General features: G+C 41.0%; 1 protein-coding gene and 1 long non-coding RNA gene across 3 annotated transcripts in view; one reads left to right on the top strand and one right to left on the bottom strand.

Annotated features, from left to right (window-relative positions):
- Nucleotides 1–9,128, bottom strand: part of LOC109444957 (uncharacterized) — a 665,687-nt gene extending 656,559 nt beyond the window's left edge. For both annotated transcript variants that reach the window (XM_019726756.3, XM_088789330.1), the window contains exon 1: nt 8,981–9,128. The gene's annotated coding sequence lies outside the window, so the exon portion shown is untranslated. The remainder of the gene's footprint in view (nt 1–8,980) is intronic.
- LOC141568232 (uncharacterized) lies at nt 8,478–16,611 on the top strand. Its single transcript, XR_012491305.2, has 3 exons — nt 8,478–8,742; nt 12,178–12,320; nt 12,845–16,611. It is a non-coding gene; the product is annotated as an uncharacterized LOC141568232 (long non-coding RNA).
- Nucleotides 16,612–23,465: the final 6,854 nt, after the last annotated feature.

A 23,465-nucleotide genomic window follows, 5' to 3' on the forward strand; every position in this document is an offset into this window, starting at 1 on the left:
AGGGTTCTATCAAGAGAAGAAAAACCTGAGTACATCAATAATCACTGAAGAAACGGAAACTTTTGTCAGACTCCAGACTTTTGAGGATTAATTCTATAGACTCTTTACATAAGGGTCTATTTTCTAGAAAGTGTCCCAATGCACAAAAAGATGTGCACGTCTTTGTAATTCATGAGACGATGCTAGTATAATCTTGACAGCAAAATTGTATAAAGATCACACACACATACTGACTCACTCATTCACAAAGAAAGAAAACTGTAGACCAAAATGTCTATCATAAATAGTTGCAAGTATCAGTGAATATAATCCAGCAGTGGGTTAAACGAATCATGACCAAACAGGATATATCTCAGAAATGAAAAGATGGTGCACCATCAAGAAATGTAAGAAATGTATTACTATAAGTCACAATATCAAATGAGCATTTCTATAATAGTAATAATAATAATAATAACAAATAATTCACTGTGTGTTGTGTACCAAGCACAATGGTAAGGTCTTTAACATTTATAAACTCACTTAGTCTTTAAAATAATCCAGTGGAGTAGATCCTATTACATCTGCCTCAAAACTTGAGGCACAGGAAAGATACGTGTTGGAGTGACGCAGGATATACAGAATTCTGACTCTGCAACTTGCTCTCTGAACCAATGCATTGTGATGTCTCTCTCTAAAAATTCATGATTTCAATGAAAAACAAGTAAATGACAGCAACACTACATAAACTAAAACAGAAAAAAAATGCCTCATAAGAATAATGGTATCTACCAGAAATGTATAATCTGCGCCATACTTAATGCTGGCATATTAGAATCATTTCCACCAAAACCCTTATAAAAAAGACAGGGAGGATGACATTTGTAGCTGCTATTTAGCACCGTAGTAGAAATTCCGGTTCATGTAATAAAATAAAAAAATAAGAGAAAGCAATATTAAAATGGAAAAGACAGAAATGTTACAATTTAGAGGCACTATAATTATTTATATAGAAGTTTTAAGAAAATAATGGAAAAAAACTAGTAGTGAGAATAATACAATTGATAAGATAATGACCAGATACAAGATCAATATTGTAAAAGCAAGATCCTTTCTTAAGATAAGAATAGTCAACTAAAAAATATAATAGAGACAAGACATGTCATTTATAACAGTAATAAGAACTGTAATATACCTAGGAATAACATTAGAAATGAGAAATGCCTGTGTGAGCAAAGTAAGATGTAACTTTCCCAGATGACATTACAGAATACCCAATGAAATGGAGAGTGGAAATGTTATGTCACATAGAAAAATACAAATTTTACTAAAATACATCTCTGAGTTACATAGAATTCAAATCAAAATTGCAGCAGAATATTTAACAGCACTTGACAAGTTGACACTAAGAAAATACATATGAAGATAGTCAAGAAAGCTTAGAAAACAAGAATATTAACGGGACCTTACTCTATTACTAGGTTGCAAAACATACTGAAAAGTTGTGAGAATGAAAACTCTGTGATCTGGCTGAACCACAAGTCATTTCAGGATCTTCATCTCTAACGTTATTAGTATACAAAGCCAAGAGCACTGCAATGATAATGCCAGTTGGAAGAAATGTGAATAATAAAAAAAGATAAAAACTAATCACACAGGTGTTAGACGAATGCTCACATCACCAGTAGTGAGAATGACTCCTAGATTGGTGTGTGCGCCCTCTGAGTCAGGTACTGTGCTGCATGCCTGGTTGATGTCTGACAAACACCGTTACTACCCCCACGTCACACACGAGGTAACCGGTTGCCCCAGATAGGTTAAGTAGCTTACGAAAAAGTGGCAGCCATGGGATTGGAGGCCAACTGTGTGTGGCTCAAATCCGGTGCTCATAAACACTAAGGCCTGCCCCCTCTATCAATTACAACCTCAGGGAGAAGTTGCAAATTATGAGAAAAACCCTTGGCATTTTATTTCCCCATGATGAAAAAAATTATTTCTTCAAGGAACAGGGCCAGTTCTTCATCAGTGTTTGCCACACGCTACCCAGCTCATTGTCACGATGGTGCTATCTATTGGACAACCAGGGATAAAAGTGATATTCTTTGAAAACGAGGCCACAATCCAGTTAAGATAAAAATGTCTGATGCAAGGTATGCTTTAATTTCATTTAAGTCTTGGGAAACGGTTTGCCCAAAAATGACTTTTGCAAGTCACGCACAGTATTTCAATCTGTCATTTTGTATTGACCTTCAACAGGCTTGAAATATAGAGCGCTGGACGTGGGAAGCTTCTGAGAATGATATTAAAGTTGGTCATATTTTTAAAATCTTATTTTGTATCCACTCTGATTTTTTCTTTACTGGGTACAATTCTTGGAAACAATGAGATTATGGAGCATTTTTAGACATCTACCAGTTTTCTTGTTAATTAGAATGTGTGGAGGTTAATTCATTAAATCATGGTAAAGTTGAATGTTTATTCAAATAGACAGCAGACAATAACATATTCAGAACAATAGTTCCCTCAATATTTCAATACTTAGTAGATTTTATGTTAAGGTTTTGTTTTTTTTGTTTTTTAAGTGTGTGTAAGGCCGAGCACTCAGTTTATTAGAATTTGCATATGCAAGTAGAATTTGGAATAACTTACTTTAATTAAATCTTACATCGTTGAATATAACTCTTCTATAATCTATTTCTCCTATTTTAATTTTTACACTTCAATAATCTCCTAATAGAAATTAATCTTCTTTAATGTGTGGCACCGTTTGCTTTGTTGGCCAAGGCGAACTCAATTTTGCATCATACATTCTGCCTATTTTACTTTATAGTCAGCCATTCTCCACTAATGTTGGGACTCATCAATTGCCGAACTAGTTAATAATATATCGCTTATAAAATAGCAATTAAATGTATAAACATATGTGGTGAGACTGTACAATGGAAACAAAATGAGGATAAAAACAAATGAAGCACTGATACATGCTACACATGGATTAACTTTGAACACATTATGTAACTGATAGCAGCCAATCACAAAACCTAATTATTTAGGATTTCATTTATATAAAATGTATAGAAAAGACAAACGCATACAGATAAAGTTGACTAGTAATGGCCAAAGATGAGGGAGAGGGGGAAAAGGGAGAGTGACTGCTAACGGTTATGGAGTATTTTTTTGGAAGGTGATGTAAATGTTCTAAAATTAGATCGTGAAAAAAAAAATTCGATAGTGTTAAAAAAAAAAAAGTAAATATTGAAATCATCTTAAGTAAAGGACATGTGGTATGCATAATTTGCATCTTCTAGAAAGGTAGAAAATGATAAATTATAGGGGTTTAGTATTTCTAACCAAAAATTGTCAAAAACTGCAAAATGCTTTATAATCACAAACAAAATAATCAAAATCTTCATTTGAAAGATGTTTTCTTTTTCCATTTTAATAGATTACCCTAACTACATTATTGTCTATTTGTATTTAAAAAACAAACAAACAACAAAAAACTAGGTTCTGGATAATGATACATGTAAAACTTAAAAGAAAAGGTTTTCTACCCTGTAGTTCTAGTATAAGCCAAACTAGCAGCAAACAGTATATATAAAACAGAACACTTTTAGACTGTGAGGTCTCCCCCATCTTTTTATAGCCACAGCCCTGGGAAGCTAGGCTCCACATATCTTAGAGACTAAACCAAGAAAGAGAAAGAAAAAGGATACAGAAAATATGAGACCCAATACAGGAGCCAGGTGAAGTGTTCCACAACAGGATAGTTGTGAAGAGCATGACAGCTGTGCCCAGAAACCAGGGTCTAGAGAGAGGTAGACCAGAAGGTTCTGGAAAGATTTTTCAAAGAAAGCCTTGATGGAGTAACTGAAGTACCTGATGGCTTGAGCGGCGAATCAGAGACTGACAGAGAGTTTAATGACAACTACTTAAAAAGCTAAGTAAAAATAATAATTAAAAAAAAGCAAATAAATTATTAACATCAGGAAAAACAGAAATTGTGAAAGAAAAATGTTTACTCTGTAGCACAGCCCTTATTAGAATACATTAGTGATAAGACAGAACGAGTGTGAATTTTTGAAAACGACAATATAACTCTATTAAGAAAATAAGGACATGGATATAGTTGGGTGCACGGAGAGTAAAGAGTGAGAAATATTCATGCTCTTTATCCAAAACGAAAATAATACCAATCCTAAGAATTAGGAGAAGGCAAGGAAGCAGCAGCTGTTTGAAGCAGTAATACAATCATGTTCCTCACAGGTAGGGCAGTGGATTTGGAAGGAATACAGTAGAAATGTGGAAAGTTGGAGTTGCCTTTAGCAAAAAGGGAGAATCAGGGATGGATATGAACAAGACCATAATTTCATTCCATTCTAATCAAATGATGTTCAATAAACATTCAACTACATTCATTTATTTAATAACAAGAGTGGGGGCGTTTACCACGGAGGGGTTCAGAGAGGAATGATGCAACAACCCCGGTGTCTGCCTCATGACTGCTTATCCACTAAATAGAAGGTTCTACAATTCTCAGAAAATTTTAAAAATTCACCTATTTTTCACCTTCTTTAGTCAAGCCTGATTCTCAAATTAAGATCACTAGATTGGTCTCTTTAAATAAAGGCGAAAAATCTCCTTTAGTTTAGATTCAGCTGATTACAGGAAAAAAAAGAAAGAAAATGGACAGCTCCATACTTTGTTTACCAAAGTATTATTGCTACATCTTACTTGGCACCTAGAATTCATTTTCCTCTGGAAGAATAACAAAATGGGAGCAGTGAACATTTTAAGAGTGTTTGGAGTTCTTGGGAACCGATGGCTTATTTATCTTGTATTGACAATATTCACATGTGTGTGTTTGCACATGCAAATGTACTCAAATTATGTTTTGTGTATGAAAAAAATAATAGTGTAGTCAATTGCAGCAGGTACGTGTGTGTGTGTGTGTGTGTGTGTGTTTACTTCTTTCTAAAGGCACACAGTGAGTACTAAGAATACAGATGTGTGCTCAAGAGGTTTCATGGCAGCTTATATTTCAGCATGAAATTCGATATTTGATGGTATATTATTTTCTCATTCCCATCAACAATTTTTTTTTTCATGAACTGCATTAAGCACAACTTAGGATTTGGGGGAGATGGTGTACAAATTAAATCTCATTACTATGAACAATTTTCTTTAAGGTAAAATGCCAGAACAAAAGGACTTTTGCAGTAAAGTCATTTTAATGTGAATCTATTAAAATCTTCCAAAAAAGACTTTGAGAAAATAAACTTTTTAAAACATTATTTTGAAACAAATACCACATGTTGAAGTAGTCTAAATGGATAAGCTCCTCTATGGGCACGTTATTCCATATGTATGACTTTTTTATTAGAAAAGGAGGGACCTTTTTGTAAATGCCCTTTTCGAAAATGTGGGAGAACAATTTCCGTTCCAAAGTAGGTTTCACTCCGTCACTGCAATCATACCTAAATTATTAATTTGGTTAATCAGTAATTCCCTTCACAGATATTGTAGAGGGAGACTGGTCCCACTCCTCGCCCAAAATGTCACAAAATATTAATTTGTGACTTTTTATTTCTAAAATGAAAACAACATTAAACATAGTCAATGCTCAATTGTCTTATATAAAATAAATGATGCAAACTGCTTATAACCCCACCATGACAGGTGGCACAAAAGAATTTGGTCTAAATCCACCCCCCAAAAACCCACGACAAAGAAATTTTTTTAACATGTGTAACCAGGACACCTGCCTCAAATCCTTTGATAGATTTTTAGTTTATTTCTTGGGAGAGGTGTTCCGGCTGTTTCCTTTTTTAATCAAAGCTATGCTGCTAAATTGCCTTCCAACCAGACCTCAGAATATTAGCAGAGTCTGGCTCTGGCCTTGCCACCGCAATTTGAATGTTAACAGTCATAGCCTCACAGCCTTTCCATTTTGAGTAAATGCACCACAACTCGCTCAGTTCAGCCGTCATCTCTCCCGTTCCTCAGCCGGCCCTGGTCCTTGGAATGTTTTCGTGGTGTCACGGTGAATGTGCTCGGAGTAGAGTTATATGGCATCATTTGGAGAAACATTGCGTTAATAACCAGAGTTCAAGGGCAAAGGATATAAACGGAGCAAATTACAAGTCTGAACAGATATATAGCTTTTGCTAAAAGGGACATGGGCTGCTACTTTATTTACTGGGCACTGGAGCACTTGTAGAAGGTGCTGAAATGCACCACGGCATTTTTAAAGGACCACATCACGGCTTAAGAAAACAACAGAAAATGTCAGACAAGAGAGAAAGCTAGTGCAAGGATCAACGATCCTGAGTTTCCTAATGAGAGACTATGATTTGCTATAAAGTCCCTTAAGTTTCCGGAGTAATTTAACAGATGATAATATCGTTATATGGGCCACAATGGAGGGAAAGCAGAGGCTTGCTATAAACCTAAAGTCAACAGATTGTTTCAAACTGCAACTTATACCAATGCTGTGGGGAACTTCTTGCTGAGATTGTTTTAACCAGGGGTTACCACCCTAGTTCTAAGTTAACACCCTGTAAGAGTGATTTGTAAAAAAGCTATATTCTGGTTTTATATGTTGCCTTCAGAGCTACCTCAGCAATTAAGTAAAACGAGAACGCAAATGCGAAAGGGGAAGAAAGAAAACCAATTTTTAAAAACAGGAACAAAAGGACAACTTCATTAATCTTCAAAGGAAATGAAAATCAAAGAAATCATTTCCACCTGCTATGTTATCAGACAGTTTTCTGTTAGCAGTCTCAAAAACACTGAACATACTGTAAAATATGTGATCCAATATTTTCTTTTTTGTAGGATGGAATGCTACAACTTTGTTTTTCCTTTTTTTTTTTTTTTTTTTTTTTGAGAGCAGTTTTGGAACTATTATAAAAACGATCAAATATTCATAGAGCATGGTTGTTTATTCCACTTAAAAATTTACTTGCAATCAATAAATTAAAACGTGGATGTTTAGGATGTTCGTTACTGTATTATTTACTTTGCTAAAATCTAAGTATCCAACAAAGGAGAAATGGTTAAGCAAATTATATATACACCCCATGAAATATTATGCAGTTATTAAAGTTGATTAATATGGCTATTATCTCCTAATATTAAAAAGTTCTTTTGATGTAACATTTATATGAAAAAACCCACAGGAGTCAAATGTACTCTTTTATGAGTATTTAAGCATATATAAAACCAATTCTAGAAAGAAACATGCATGAATTTAACTTATGTGTGTTTTTTATATGCTATCAGTCAGTATTAGCCTGACGGGGTTATTAAGCTTCTTTTAATTTTTTTTTTTCCTTTTTCTAAACCTCTGTTATGCTATTACGACATGGTATTTAAAAGAGAAATGCATGCAGCTAAGTTCTTTCTCTCCCCACTCACTCACTTTTCAACCACAACGATATAAAATACACCTCCATGACACGATTCAGCTTCAGCTATTGCAGTTTTAAACGTGGCTTTCGTTTTCTTAGCGGAGGTAGTGGCTAGGGCAGAAGGGGTGGTGGGTATTCCAAAGCACACGTAGTCGGAAGAACCCTTTCCTTCTATGGACAACAAATCCCACCATTTTTTTGAAACTATCTTGCTCTCGGAGGCAAATTAATCAGAGTACAGGCAGGACCAACTTATGTCTTGACATGAAATGTGTCACCTTCAGCACTGCACCTGAATGGGAGCAAATGTGTGTGGTGAATGGACCTGTCCTTCAGTTGCCAGAGAAGAGCCTGGATGATGCAATGTGTCTCTACCAGCCTCGTTCCACAGTGTTCCAAGACATCATTTTTCCTGTTATCTGTCTGTCTGCTTCAATCCCTACTCTCAACCTAATGAGTTTTCCAAAGGACACTTCTTAAGTCACATTGCCTGAGACCGTGGGCTGTCCTCTTTTTGCAAGGATAAACAAAACATATCCAAATTGCTCATGACTTTACAACACATAAAAGCTAGATAAATTATGAAAAATGTCCACATGCCCATGGGCAAACTATATAGCTCAAACACATCTTTCTGCTATTCTTTTTTTGGGGAAAAAAACGGTGGTTTTTGTTTTTGTTTTAGCATTTAATATCAATTGTCTTATATTTCTCTTCTGCCTATATCATCTAAAGTGCAATTGCCTCCCTCCTTCCGCCCTCCCCATGTTTTAAAAAACCCTCTTTTCAGTGATTTTAATATTGCCCAAGATAAGGGAATGCAACGGTTCAGGTCTGATTTCATATTGTTTCTCAGAGGCTGATAGGGCGTCATTCACAGAAATGACAAATAGGAGCCATAAACTACAGTTTGGGAAGGGGAGGCTGGGGGATTGTTCTGATGGTGAAATGATTTGTCAAACATCGGCCCTTAATTATGCGGGCTTCTTCACCCTCCACTTTCCCAGAGTGCGTTTTCCTTTCTCCCACAGAGATATAATAGAAACTAATCTTCAAAATCTAAACATCCCAAGCCGGCTCCTTTTGTGCAGGCAACTTGCTCTGCCGGGCGGTGTGAAGCACGCTCGTATTTACACTCGCGGGTCCCCCGCTGCTCGGACCCCAGCAGGCAGACAGGCCATCCATCATCCACCCTCCTCCCGCCGTGCGCCCAGAGCCACCGCCAATCCCGCGGCGGATGGGGCCGCACCTGCGGGGCAGCCCGCAGCTTCCCTCCGCTCTCCTAGCCGCGCCTCCCGGGCTGGCGGTGCCCTTACAAGCCCCTGCGTTCTCCAAGGCCAGAACCGGACAGGTACACTCCGGGGACAGGGACAGTACTCTGAGCTGAGCCCGCCGCTGGCGGCCAGTGGGGCGCAGGAACGTGGGACCGGAGGACACGTTCGGCCTTATTGCGCACGCTTTGGGTTGGTCTGCCGTGTGTGTGTGTGTGTGTGTGTGTGTGTGTGTGTGTGTGTGTGTGTGTGTGTGGCACCACAGGGGCCCTCCACTGCGTCTAGTCTCTTAAAAAGTGGAAGAATTATGATGCTTACCTTTGGAAGGGAAGAGTAAGTGAGGACACATTTAAGTGACAGAATTCGTTGCCTCTGGTCTGTTTCTTTGAGAGTATGATGCACCCATGATGGAGTTTGCAAGGCAAGTCTGAAGTCCGCCTGGCCCGTGCATATACTTAAGGCAGGATTCCCCTCAGACCTAAGGGAACAATATTAGCACAACGCTAATAACTAGCCTCCATAGGATGCAAACACGACCCCACACAGAAACCTCAAGGGCCATAAACACAGATTGTAACAATTCAGAGAAAAGAGCTGAACCTCAAACCACAGGGAGGGAAACCTTGGTTTTCCAAACAGGCGAACCAACTGGAATGTGTCTACCTTGCCTCAAAGGGTGAGGCTGAGTTCCTTGGCTGTTCTGGAGAAGCAGCTACCATGCGTCCTGCTAACTGGGTGGATTTTATAACCATGTTCCATAACTCCTTCTGGTTTAAGGGTTCCCAAGCAGCAACTTTAGCATGTAATTTGAGAACAACCGAGGACAGGCAGAATCCCCATGCCTCCCCCTTGTAGTATATTCCAGGAGTGTATCTATGTAGATGTCAGTTCTGTCCAGGCATAGCCTTGGAAAAAAAAGCAAAAAACAGACAGCCTTGCTAGGTGGCTTCAAGCCTACAAGGTTTCTCAGAAAAGCATGTTTCTCTATAAAAAATAAAATAAAATAACAGCAACCACAGCAGCCAGCCTCATGCCCCAACTGTCCACCCCCGTCTTGCTTCTGAATCATAATTCATGAAGGCGAGAGAGAGCGGTGGCTCCAGTTTTCCTGCCTTTAACAACTGGAACTGATAATGCAGAAGAGGAAGGGAAACGAACATGTGAGCCATGGGGCTTCCGCAGAAGCGTGCCCTGGGGACACGCCAGGTCCCGCCTCTGTTAGAGACCCCCCATGGCTAGCAAAGGTCTGTCCTGGAGTCAGTGGTCTCAAACCTGCCTTCACATACATGACACTCACCTGGTTTTGGTTTTGATTTTGTTGTTGTGTTTAAGAAAGTGCCCATGCTTCGAGCAGCGTTCTGGGGTGCAGTCTGGACAGAAGTCCTTTGTCCAGTGACTGGAATGCACGGTCATCCAGGTACACATTCTAATTTTGTCCCCTGTTGCAGGGGACACAATTGTCCCCTGTCCCTCACTCACTCTTTACCCCCTGTCCAACACACACACACACACACACACACACACACACACACTGGGTATACTCAGTGTCTCTCTCTCTCTCTCTCTCTCTCTCTCTCTCTCTCTCTCTCTCTGTCTCTCTCTCTCTCCTTTTTTCTCATCCAATCACTCATATCCATTAGCATTCTGGTCTACTTATTCTAGGTGCTAAAAACGTATATCCTTCCTCATTCTAATACCTTGAGAGCAGTTTTTGGGTTTTACTCTTGCTGCATTTATGTTTTCATTATTATTTAAAATACTGGCTTGGGAGGGCTGGGTGGGATGGAGGACAAGTGATAGACAAGCTGAGGAGTTTTGAAGTCTAAAATGTGTTCCACAGAACTTGAGGCATGTTCCTCCCTCAGCTGAGACTTTGGTCTGTCCGCTCCCGCCTACCTGAGCCTCCGTGGATGGCCCACCAGGGACCCCAGCACCCTGACTCTTCCTCCAAGTAGAACTGGACTTTCTCTTTCCCTGGGTTTTCCTCGCCGCCTTTCTGGATAATGTTGTATACTTTTCCTTAAACCATAAGTGATCTGTGCTTTGATTAGACACCTTGACCTTTTATGGGTGTTGACCATTGATCTCCATCTGGGCTGCATAGAAAGCTCTTGACTCTGAAGTTACTGGGCTGCCAACACCACAGGGAAATTCAATTTCTGTGGCCACACGGCCACGGCAGTAGGACTTCTCCTCAATTAGGATTTCTGTCGTTATTATTTTACTTTTATTAAGCAAGCTGCGGCCTCTGCTTTCCAGCTCTAGCTTTTAGTTACAGTAATCAATTTTTCCGTGTAACTGGCTGTAATTGTTGGCTTGGATATTGAGCTTTCATGGGCATAGACAGAGTGTGCTCCCGTGAAGGGTCTTCCCCATACCCCGCAGACAGATGGGTAATAATACTATACATTAATACCTCCACATTGGTTTATGTGTGTTTGACCACAGTGCAAGCATAATTATTTTTCCCCAGTAAAAGCTATTAGAGATCTATTTGGTAGGTTTTACGATCAATAGCTCCTGTGATATTTGTGTAGCAGCCACAGAATAATCAATTGAAGGTCATATAAAGTAAATTACCATCCTCCTATAATGATTCTTTTTTTTTTCTTTCCTAGATGAGAATTGGGTTTTATTATTTCATCAGGAGCTTCTCACAACGCATGCTCTGTCTGCTTGGGAAAGACACATATAAAACTTGTGAGCATGTTTGGAACACAGTGTTCATATCCATTACCTGAATTTATGTTAGTGGGTTATTAAATTAGTGGATTCACACTGGAATTCCTTCCAAACCCTTTCTTATGGACTCAGTGACACAGTTAATAACAGTGGGGACATCTTTTGCCGCATGGTGGAGGGAGTCACTTTGCAAAAGTCAATCTTTGTGGCTGTCTCTTTAAAGCAAATTTAGAGTTGGTTAAATGTGTTATATTGACAGCGTGACCGAGCTTCTCTCTTCAAACATTCTGGAGAGTGAGTGCTGAACTCGGCAAGAGATGGAGTCAGGATTGCTGAACCCCAATGCACTGCACCCCAGGTGGTGCAGGTGAAGCGGGGGCGGGGGCGGGGGGGCGGGGCTCAGCACCTGCTTTCCACAGAGGGAGGCCTCTCCCTCACCTGAGGAGACTAACCTGGATTTCAGACTTGGAGCCATGGCTGTGCCTCTATAAAAGATTGCAATTTGCCAACCGGAAGCATGCAATCCCCCAACTGTCTTAAAGGGACCCATTTTCAGAGTGTAGCCTTTCTTTTTGTGGGTGCAATCAGTTGTGCACTGAAAAACCGCACCACAGTTGGGTAACCGCAGGCACAACAGGCCACAAGAGGCCTCTTTGCTCCAAATTTTGTACCTTCAACGAACTGCACTTGCCGCAAATGGGGAGCGCGGCAGGAGCTTTTTTAAAAATTTGGGCCAGTAAATTCTCCATGGAGGGAGCAGACCAGGAGAGAGACAATTACTCACTTTCTTAAAGACAAAGGCCAATTGAGATGTCCTGTTCTTCTTCCCACAGTCCACCTGGTCTGCAGAGCGTGCTTGGGGAGCCAAATACCAGGTACCACAGGTGCCCTGATCATTTGGGGCATTCCCGGGGAATCTGTGACGTGTCGCAAATGGACGAGACATCATCTGTCGGAAAAGACAGGAAAAATATTGGTGAGTTTGTGACTATAATTCTGGTGATAAATGAATGAAGTGTTTTAGAATAAATGGCACTAGGTATTTTATCACCTTTAGAGAAATGGTTATCAATGCTGTTACTTCATATTTGCTTTGGGGACAATAAATGCAGAAGTTAAAATAGTGCCTCTAGATTGTAATCAAGTGATAAATGAGAAGGTGTTTTACATTTATACCTAGTATAGTTATGTATTTACACATATATAAATATTCATACAAATCACAAATATGTGCCTTCATACACACGTATATTCACATATGTGTGTATGTATGTATGTATGTATGTATGTATATATATAAAACACATACAGGTTTTATTTATTTTCTTATGAGCCTAAGGAAAAGGCAACTTGTGACCTGGGTCACTTCCAAGTTCCAGTGGCTGAGCCTCTGGAAGGGCAAATGCAGTCACAGGGCCCTGGTCCTACCACCTATTCTGTACAATGCGGTGACAAGCAAGCTGAGCTAGAAACCAAGAACTCATTTTTCCACTTTTGCAGATGACCCTACCTTAAGCACATAGTTTGGAAATGAGAAATCAAATACAAAATAACATTGGAAATCTGAGCTACTGTTCTGAGAGAAATAGTTTGAAATACCATCGTCTCCCATTGGCAAACTTCACCACCAAACGGAACAAGAACAGGTCTCCTTGCAGCCCCCAGGAAATTGAGAAGGAACAGCGCAATAATTGTTACAGAGTAAAGCAGTCCAAGATACCATTGTAGCCAACTCTTGGAATAAGACAACGAAGGGCGAAGGGCGCCAGGAATCAGGAAACGAAGGGTCAGGAATCGCTCCTCGTCCCCTTTAGTTTACCTACCACCTCATATCGCACTGTGGGTGTACTTCACACTTGGAAACGTGGGTAGTTTTTGCCATTGAATAATGCTAAAGGGAACTGTTAAGCTCTGCCACAAGTGGACTTCAAAAGTTGGCTTTTCATGTACATGGATAACATTCAACAACACAGCACTGAATGCATTTGAGTGCCAATAATGACTTTTGTCCCAATCTAGTTATATTAACGTGAGACTGTACTCTCCTGGGAAAATGCCTTCAACAGAAGCAGAGCCATGGGAAATACAAATTAACACTCAAGCGTCTTCCGAAAGGCCACCCAACCTGCGCCAAGATGGGAACATTCGAGATGATACAGCTGCCCCTTCACCTTTTCCCATTTTTCCTTTCAGGACGCCTTCTAAAATGAAGTTGCTGCCTCTCCAGAACTCGAACGGGGTTCAGGGAAGAGGGATCCAAATGATATAAATGAGAGAATGGCAGAGACGTGTGGAGAGAATTGTTTGTTCTACAGAGGAAGTCACGGGGAAAGATGACAAGAGTATGAAAATATCTGTAAGGGAAAAATTAGGACTATTCTTCTTCAGAAGCAAAAATAATAGCAATTGGGGAAATGGACTGAAATTAGGAAAAATGTCCTATGTACAGAAATGGACCGTGAAAGTTTAGAAAGAGGTTTTTTTCCGAACAACAAAGAGAAACTACAAAATATCAATCCTTAGAAGTAACCAGAGCCTTAGGCAAATGAGGCAGGAAGTGATTGGAATGGATTGAAGGGGATAATGGTGAGGACCCTTAGAATTACTTCCTCCCAAGTGTCTGTACTAACTTCGCAGTCTTCAGCCTCCTTTAGTACCTGCCTTGCAAACGCCAACCTTGGATTAACTCAACCATCTGCCATCCCCATACGTGTGCTAGCAGCTGCACGGGGCTAATGTGGTCTGACCCTGGCTAACCTTGGTGTCACTCTAAGAATAAAATCCCACGCCACAGATGGGCATTTCCCACCACCCTGTGCCTCTACTAAGTTAGATCTCCATGACAATAAAACAAGAGGGAAAAAAAGGTCCATGCTGCCTTCTCTCTCCTGAAACTTCCAGTTTACTTACTCTAAGCTGACCTGGCTTCAAATGTCACCTGGGAAATAGATGCCATCATTTGGGAAATCTCTCATCTTTTACATACTTTTAAATAGTATAACTCACCAACACCTGCACTGTCTCATTTATTTCCTTCAAAACTGCAACTGATAAAGAGTGCCTCTTGCTTTGAAAGGCCAGCCGTTTTACTGAGGTTCCGCATCGTACCCCTCATCCTTTTCAAGGATGTTTGGGACTTTGGTCCATTGCTATCCTGCATGCAACGCTCCTTCTTTGCAGCTTACAAACTAAAACAGTGTAAACATGTAAACACAAAAAAGCAAACAAAGAATAATCAAACGCTATCCTTGGCAAAGGATGAGAACTGACTGCCTGTTTCCCTCGCTCCAGCCTTCGCCTTTGATGAAAGAACCTATGCTTTTAGCTGAAGCCTGGCTCCCATCCATAAAGACCTGGACTAGACAACATTTTGCAGCTTCCCTTGCTCCCAGGTGTGGCCACGTAGGTAAAGAAGCAGACGCAGCATTTCAACCTCTCGGGAGGTTGCATCCTCAGAATGGGAGGACCTTCTCATCACTTTCTCCCATGCTGACGCTGACACAACTTTCAGTGAGAAGGATCTGGGCCGCCACTGCAGCCCAGAACTTCTTACCGCATAACACAATGGGGGAGAAAAATAGACTTCTACCTACTGTAAGTTATCGTTGCAGGGCTTCCCATTTGGAGCCCAAACTAGTCCTAACTGATATGCTAACATTCCCTTGACCCCTCATGTCCCTAAAACTGCTGTCACACCCTCATCTTTCCTTCACACCTGAGTATTTTGGGTCATTTTACATATACAGCCTCCACATCTTCACTGCCTTTAGGTCTCAGCTGATTTCATTATGGCTTCTACCCTCACCCGGACAGGAACTGCTTCTGTCAGGCTCATGGACATCCATTTTGCCAGTCCTCACTGCATTTGACATCCGATCTCTCTTTTTCAAAAGTCTCTCTTTTATAAGATCCTATATCACACTCTCTTGAGTTTTCTTTGGCCTTTCCTCAGTCTCCTTGGCAAACCTCTATTTCAATCGTCTTCTCCATCACTGCTCTTTGGGTGTGTCCAAAATGGGACTCTTGACCGTCCTGTCTCCCAAACCTATTCCTGCCCCAATCTTTCTCATCTTAGTAAATTCTCTCACCAGAAAATGGGAATCATCATTGATGAGTCCCGCTGCCTTGCTCTTCAATACCCAGATGTCAGAGCCGTTGTGGTAGGATCGATCTCAAGCATAAAAATGACATGCATGTATTTCTGTCCATCTTTCCTTCTGCCACCCTCATTCAAGACACCACCATCTTTCTCCTGGGATATGGAACAACTTCTGGTCTGATTTTCCCACTTTTACTCTTGCCCTGTTCAATCTTAGGTTAATCTAAACGAAAGTGGGGGAGAAGAAGGAGGAGGAGGAGAAGGAGAAGAAAGCATGCTTCCCTGCTCTTCCAAGTACAGTGCACTGAAATTACACGCAGAATGGAATCTAGGTTCCTTTACATGGGGCCTATGGGCCACCCTATACATCACTGTTCCTTCTCACATGGGCCTTACAGTTTCTCTAATAGGCCAATGTTTCTCCCATCCCAGGACCTTTGCACATGCTAACCCTTTGACTAGTCTCCTCCACCAGTGGTTCTGGTGGCGGGCTCTTTCTCACCTTTCAGGTTTCCCATTAAATGTCAGTGCCTCAGCAAAAGCTTCACTGGGCACCTTGTTTAAGGAGATACATATACACACACACTAATCCTTTCTCTCTCTCCCCCCTCTTCAATACCTTTAGTGTAGTAATTATTATTATTCAAGTAATGATGTCTGGGGTTTATGGCCCAATTAATTTTAAGGATATTTTAATAGTGCTATTGAGGTATTATTTATATACTATGAAATCCAACTGTCATAAGCACACATGCAATGTTTTCTGTTTTAAGGAAACGTATGGGGTTGTACAATCATTACCACAATTCCGTTTTGGAAGTTCTCCCTTACGCCCATTTGGAGTTACTCCTCATTCCCTCTCAGGCCCAAACAATCACTAATCTACTTTCTGTCTCTATAGACTTGCCTTTTGTGGACATTTCATTTAAATGGATTCATATAATGCGTGCTCTTTTGTGTCTGGCTTCTTTCATTTAGCATAATGTTTTCCAAGTCCATCCATACATGGTATAACACATATCAGGACTTCATTCCTTTTTATTGCCAAACAATATTTCATTATATGGCTATTCCAGAGTTTGTTTTTTCTATTCACCAGTTAATAGTCATTTAGGTTTTTCCCCATTTTTGGCTATTATGTATAATGCTGTACGACACTTATTTTTAATAAAACAATGAACAACGCGTGAACCGTATGCCTCCTTCCTATGGCTGTAAGACTGTGTGCAGTGACTGCCTGTTTCGTAATATAACCTCGTACTTAGCAAATGCCTCCTACAGCATGCTAGGTGCTCAGTATGTATTTGCTAAATGAATGACTGATAATTAACTCCATGTTGATTTCCATACATCTCTTCTTGAAGATCAGAGGGCCAGTCAGATGGGGGAAGGGTGAGTTTCTGATTTTGGGATACATCAGCTCTGGGTGACATAATCTTTTTAATCTGCCTGCAGTTCTCCCCATTACACCTATTGAGGAAATATTAAGGGTGGGAAGAATCCACATTCTCTGAGGGTAAATTGCAGCGTGCTTATCTCTGACTGTCTGGAAAGTCTGGGAGCCTTGCAAAAAAAAAAAAAAGAAAAAAAAAAGGTAACTTGTATATTTTTCTAGAGCTTAGGAAGAGAGAATCTTTGAAGGCTTAGGGAAGTGCCTGCCTTCCATATTGGGAAATCAGAATGGAACCTGGAACCTGCACCTGAGCTGAAAATTAGGAAGCAGTTTCTAGACAGGAGTGTGTATGAATCTTGCCAGACTTAGAATCCTGTCTTAGGCGTGGGTCCAAGAAGTTTAATTCAGCATCTAGCATGCGAGTTGAGGCAAATGTTATTCCCCTGGCCAGAACTAAGGAGACTCGAGTCCTAGAAATTGAGACTTAGAGTATCATGTAAACAAAAGGGTTCTAACCCACCTAACAAAGAGGAGGTGAAACCCAGTTGTAGCAATTATGAAGATTCTATGTATCCATTAAATGGAAAGAAAAATGTTACAAACATGTTGTAAACATGCCCTGGGTATCAGCTTGCGTAAAGCACTGCAATCTCCACTGCTTCTTTATGAAACCATTAAATAAAATTAGAGAGTCTGTGAACTTAACTGTTGGAAGCTACAAGTCCACTGAGAGCTGTGGTGATTGTATCCTGCTCCTCTGGGAAGAAACGGTCCAAGAAAAAAAAAGAGAAGCTGAGCAAGGCAGGCTACATACCTTGGGCGGTGAGAAGCGGAAATTAGGCATGTGAGGCCCATCTAGCCGGGGCTGTAAAGGGCCCAGGGTCTCCATAGCCAAGGGGCTCAGAGAGAGAGAGAGGGTTGAGCAATTTTCCCATGAAGACAGGACAGACTCAGTTTCACTCAATAACTTCAACAAAACTCTAAGAAGAATGTGACAAACAGATAAGAGCTCCTTCCCCAAACCTTTTATAATTATACATGTACATACCAGGGGTGCCAAAAACATGTCTACGCATTTTAAGAAAGGAAGAAAGAAACTGTATTAAAATTGTAATACTCAATATATACCAATAACAGAAGATGAATACAAGTCATGTGGATACATTTTGGGCACCCCTGGCATATATACGGGATAAAAAGGAAACAAAGCAGCCCCAATTGTAAATGAACTGGTTTTTGAAAGAGTAATTGGAAGAACTTTTGATCCGTGGATCCTGTAACAAGATGTTGCCTGGGGACCTGCCTGTTTAAATGGGGTAGGAACCAGAATGAAGAGCAGAACAGAAGCTTTTACTAGAAGTGAAGGAGACAGCAGGATGATTTTCTATGGGCCACGGGGCGTTGGGAGCAGCTCGGAGGACATTAAGTGTCCACAGGTGAGACAGCTAGAAATTACCTGGAACTAGGGAACAACCGCTTAGAATTTGCCACTGCAGGGATTAAAAAAATGGTTTTGATGGAGAGGTGGGGGGAAGACGCCAGGTGGAGGAGAAGCTAGACTTCCTGGGGGCAGGTGTGTTCCGTTGTGGAGAAAGGATTTTGTCCTGCAAAGGAAGGCAGGCTGATAGCCAAAAGGAAGGGCGCAAAGTCAAAGCCTGCAACTGCCTGGATGATGTTACCAGATTTTCCAAATCAATTTGGGACTTTGCAGGCTCCAAAGCGGCCTTTTTGTGGAGATGGGCTGTGCTCGTTTACGGAATACGAGTCGGCATCCACAACCAATTCCTCAAAGCACGCTCGCTGCCTGGCTGCTTCCCCACATCTCCCATCTCCCCTTCCTCTGCTGCCCTTGCTCAGCTTTGCTTACGAGAGAAAGCAAGTAGAAGGACTTTAGTTTCCCACGTCTTCTGCACAGTAGTCTTCACACCTATGGGATCATGGGAGAAGAGAAAAATGAACACCCCCACTGACAGACAACCTTTAGCAAAACTGAGAACAATTTCCATGAACTGTAACGTTGGCCCAAAAGAGAAATCCATCACCCCTGCTATGCCCCGTGAGAGAATGGGAGTTGAAAGGCCCTTTCTTTGCACTTCCCTTCCCCAGCCCCCCAAGTCCCCACCCCCCCACCATCTGCCATGAGGATCTCCACCTTTAGCAATATGACATGTAGCTACAGAGTTTGGGGAGGCTCTCAGACTCAGGTGACCCCTTCTATTTCCTGCACATGGATACTTCACTTTCTAACATTGATAGGAAATCTTTGTCTCTCAGAGCAAGCTGCGGAGACACAGGTGTGCAGTACACGCAATGGGAGAGCTGCTGTGATATAAGGTGGGGAATGGCCTTGGACAATTCACTGTGGCAGGTGGGGTGCCTAGGTGCACAGTCCTTCAGAGGAGAGGTTAGTTCTCGGGGTGTCATACACACACACACACAGGGTGCCAAAAAATGTATACACATTTTAAGAAAGGAAAACACTATGTTAAAATTGTAATACTCAATATATACTGATAACGCAAGATGTCTACAAGTCACGTGTGACTTCTGCAGTGACAAGAGGTGCTCAGAGTGGTTCCCATCAGCATCCAGACACTTCTGATGACGGCGAACTACTGCTTGAGCAACGGTGACCAAAGTGTCCATTTGTATACATTTTTTGGGCACCCTTGGTATATGTATATTTGTTATATCACATGCCAGGCCATAGGATTAGGGTAAGATTCAATTTTTGTCTGGCAGAGTCACTGGTATTCAATACTGGATTTGGGGCAGGGCAACTGGCATGGAACTGACAACCGCCAAAGATCTTAGAGGAGATGTTCAGTCAGCGCCTCACTGGACAGTGAGTGGCATCCAAAGGGTCCCACTTAACACTAGTTATGGGGGGACGGCGCTTTGGATAAGCATGAGTCACAGAAGGAAACAACAACAACACCTTAAAGGACCAAGAAAATTCTACTGCCCAGGCATGTGGTCTAATGCCAGAACCAGAAAAAAAGAAAAAAAAAAAAGAAATCTGAGGAACAGTTTGACTTGACCAGTAAAACACAAGAAGACCTGGGGTGTTTCCGAAAAACTCAGCCATCTCCTGTAAAGTTTCACACTCTAGGGGGGAAAAGCAATGTCAAAAAACACACTTCATTTTTGGTGCCATTGTTTTTGTGTGTTGCTTTTTGTTTCAGCTTGTCAACTTATTTCTTCCTCTTCTGTCTCTGCTCACATCTGCCTATTACTGCACAGCGAAATAATATGAATTACGTAGCAATAATCCTTCCATATGTCTTCAAGTACATACATTCTCATACAAATGCACTGCTATGATCTCTATGGGTGCACGTGGAGGGTGTGTGTGTGTGTGTGTGTGTGTGTGTGTGTTTACCTGTTTTTCCAAAATTGGCTATACTTCCTACAGAAGGGTTTTCCTACTTAGCAATTCTTCATGGAAATTCATCTGTGTCATTTGATATGGCTCAAAAAGAATTTTTTTTTTTCTGTTTAGTAGTTGCATTATAGTTCATGGGTATACTGAGTTTGAATCTTTTTTTCTCTCTCTCTCTTTTTTTTTTTTTTGCCACTACAAAGAGTGCTACAGTAAACATCCTCATAAATTATGTCATACATACTGCCCAAAAGAAGAAGGTTTTTTATTTCTTGGAGTAGATTCCTAAGAATGGGACAGTTGAATGGAAAGATACACGTATTTTTCATTTAAAATATGCTATCAGGTTGCTTTTCTAAAATGCAAAAAGTCACCACATTTTTATGAACCATGTACAAATGTACCCCTTCAGCACATTCCTACCATCAATAGGTGATAAGGCTTTTTCCTTTTTTTTTTAAATTTTGCCAGATTGATGACTATAAAGCTATGCTTCACGATTTCATTATTTCCCCTTTCCTGCTGCCAAGTGACTTTGACCATCTCTATTTGATGGGAGCCATCTTGGATTGGTCCTCTCCTGTCTTCTCACAGCACAGGCTCATTCTGTTTGTCTCCATCTTGACAGTTTGTAAGAGCTCTTGGTTATATGTTAGCTATTAACCCTTTTTCTCTCTTACCTGTGTTATTAAAGAGAAGCTTTGTGTTAGAACAAGAGGCAGGAGATAAAAGGATCGGAAATTCATTAAAAAATGAAAATGCTCCAAACATTCTCTCTTGGAAAGATTTGCATTTTAATTGGCATCAGACCTGAAAAGAAGGAAGGTCTGAGAGATCCTTCTAATCATCAAGGAAAAGGTATGAATCAGACCTCTCTGATGGCTCGATTTGCACTTCTCTGCAGATCTCTAATCTGTATGCACTCTGGTATCCGGATACTGAGAATGCTGAAAAACTGCCTGTTACATTCAACCTTACAGTGGAGAAGTCGCGAGAGCCAAAGACGCTGAGGGAAGCAGCTTGGGCAGATGACCTGAGTAGACATTTTGGTTTGTTTTGTACCAATTTTTTAAATTGTGGTAAAATGCACACAACGTAAAAATTTTTAAGTGTATAGCTTAGTTTCATGGCATCAAGTACATTCGTATTGTTGTGCGACCATGCCAGCATCTGCCTTCAGAACTGTCGTGATTCCAAATCCTTCAACTCTGCACCATAAACAGTAACTGCCATTTTCTCCTCCCCAGCCCGCTGCAACCACCGTTCTACTTTCTGTCCCTATCCATCTGACGACTCTAGGGACCGCATATAAGTGGAGAAATGTGGTATGTCTTCTTGTGACTGTCCTTCAAGTTTATCCATGTTGTCGCATATGTCAGGATTCCCTTCCTTCTAAGGCTGAATGACACGGAACTGCAGGTAGACGCCACGTTTTGTTTATCTATTCATTCATTGACGGACTCTTGGGTTGCTTCCACGTTTTAGCCATTGTGAATGATGCTGCAATGAATGTGGGTGTGCAAATATCTCTTCAAAACTCTGTTTTCAACTTGTTTGAGTACATACCCAGAGGTAGCATTTCTGGGTCATACGGTCATTCTAGTTTAGATTTTTTGAGGAATGACCTTGTTTCCCACAGTGGCTGTACCATCTTCCATTCCTACCAAGAGTGTACAAGGGTTCCCGTTTCTCCACACCCTCGCCTACAATTGTTATTTTCAGGGTGTTCTTGTTTTTTGGGGGGTGAGGGGGGTATTAGCCCTTCTAATAAGTGTGAGGTAGACTCCTATTGCAGTTTTGAAGTGCATCTCCCTATGATTAGGGAGGTCGAACATCTTTTCATGTGCTTATTGGCCATTTGTGTATTTCCTTCAGAAACATTTTTTTTTAAGTTTCAGGTGTATAAAACAATACAATAGTTAGACATTTATACCCCTCATAAAGTGATAACCCCCCTCCCCCAATCTATTACCCCTCTGACATTGTATATTGCTGTTACAATTCCATTGACTCTATTCCCTATGCTGTACTCCACATTCCATGGCTGTAAATATATAAATACATAAAATTATAGTTGACATTCAATATTATTCAGCTTCGGGTATACAGCGCAGCGGTCAGGCAAGGACCTTTTGCTTTGAGGTTGCTTGCCAGAGGCTTAATCCCACAAAGGGAGCTGGTATTTAGTCCTTCTAGATCCAACGGAAAACAAATTCTCCATATTCCTAGAGGACCCAGATGTCTGGAAGAAGAGTGGTGATCTTTGCCTGCACGATTCAGAGGCCCGAGAGGGAGGCTGATGTCGTGTAGCTAGCACTCTCCCTCCCACCCTCCCAATGACAAAGACAACAACGACAGACATTTCTGGGCCATCTCCCTATCACGTGGCCATAGATTCCCAACGTGGGCACCAGAGTGGACCCCATTACTCACTACTTGAATAAACTTGGACAACTCAACTCACCCTATAGGATGGATCTCAACGTGCTTTTCTCTAACATTAGGAAAATGCCCCCAGGACTCAGTTGTTCCTAGAATCAAGTGCTGGATATAGAGGAAGTTGCTTTGAAATGTCTTCAAGTCATTATAGATATGGTATTGCCTTGGCCACTTATCAGCGAGGGTCTGATTTCAGTTGGCCCTCTGTATTCGCAGCTGCCACAGCTGAGGATTCAGCCAACCGTGGATGGAGAATACTTGGGGGGAAAAAATAAGGCTGTTACTGACATGTAGTATGTAGTTAGGCGTGTGATGGCTGAGTGTGTACTAACCATGTATGGACTGGTTTTTCCTGTTATTTTGATACAAGAATATACAGTAATGGTATAACTATTTATACAGCATTTCCATTGTATTAGGTTTTATGAGTAATCTGGAGAAGATTTAAAGTACACGGGAGGGTGTGCGTAGGTGACATGCAAATACTACTTATTTTATATAACACACTTGAGCAACCTTTGCCCTGGAGCCAGTGCCCCGTGGATACGGAGGGATGACCGTAATCATTACATCGCTTTTTTGGGTGAGAATAAGGTGGCGATTTAAGTTCAGTTCCTTAAATATGTTTACATATTATGAAAACCTCCTCTTCAGTAAAGCTGTCAGAGGGGAGAGACTTAATGTTGGTAGGATGCTGGACTCAAAGGCTCCATTCCTAAGATAAGGTGTTAAGTGATGGCACCTGCTCCCCCCTTCCCCCTTTCCAAAATCTCTAAAGGTGCAGATGAGCTAGTGGCCAGTGAACGCA

The sequence above is a fragment of the Rhinolophus sinicus genome, chromosome 13, assembly GCF_057876585.1.
Source record: "Rhinolophus sinicus isolate RSI-liver-muscle chromosome 13, RSI-T2T, whole genome shotgun sequence".
NCBI lineage: Eukaryota > Metazoa > Chordata > Mammalia > Chiroptera > Rhinolophidae > Rhinolophus > Rhinolophus sinicus.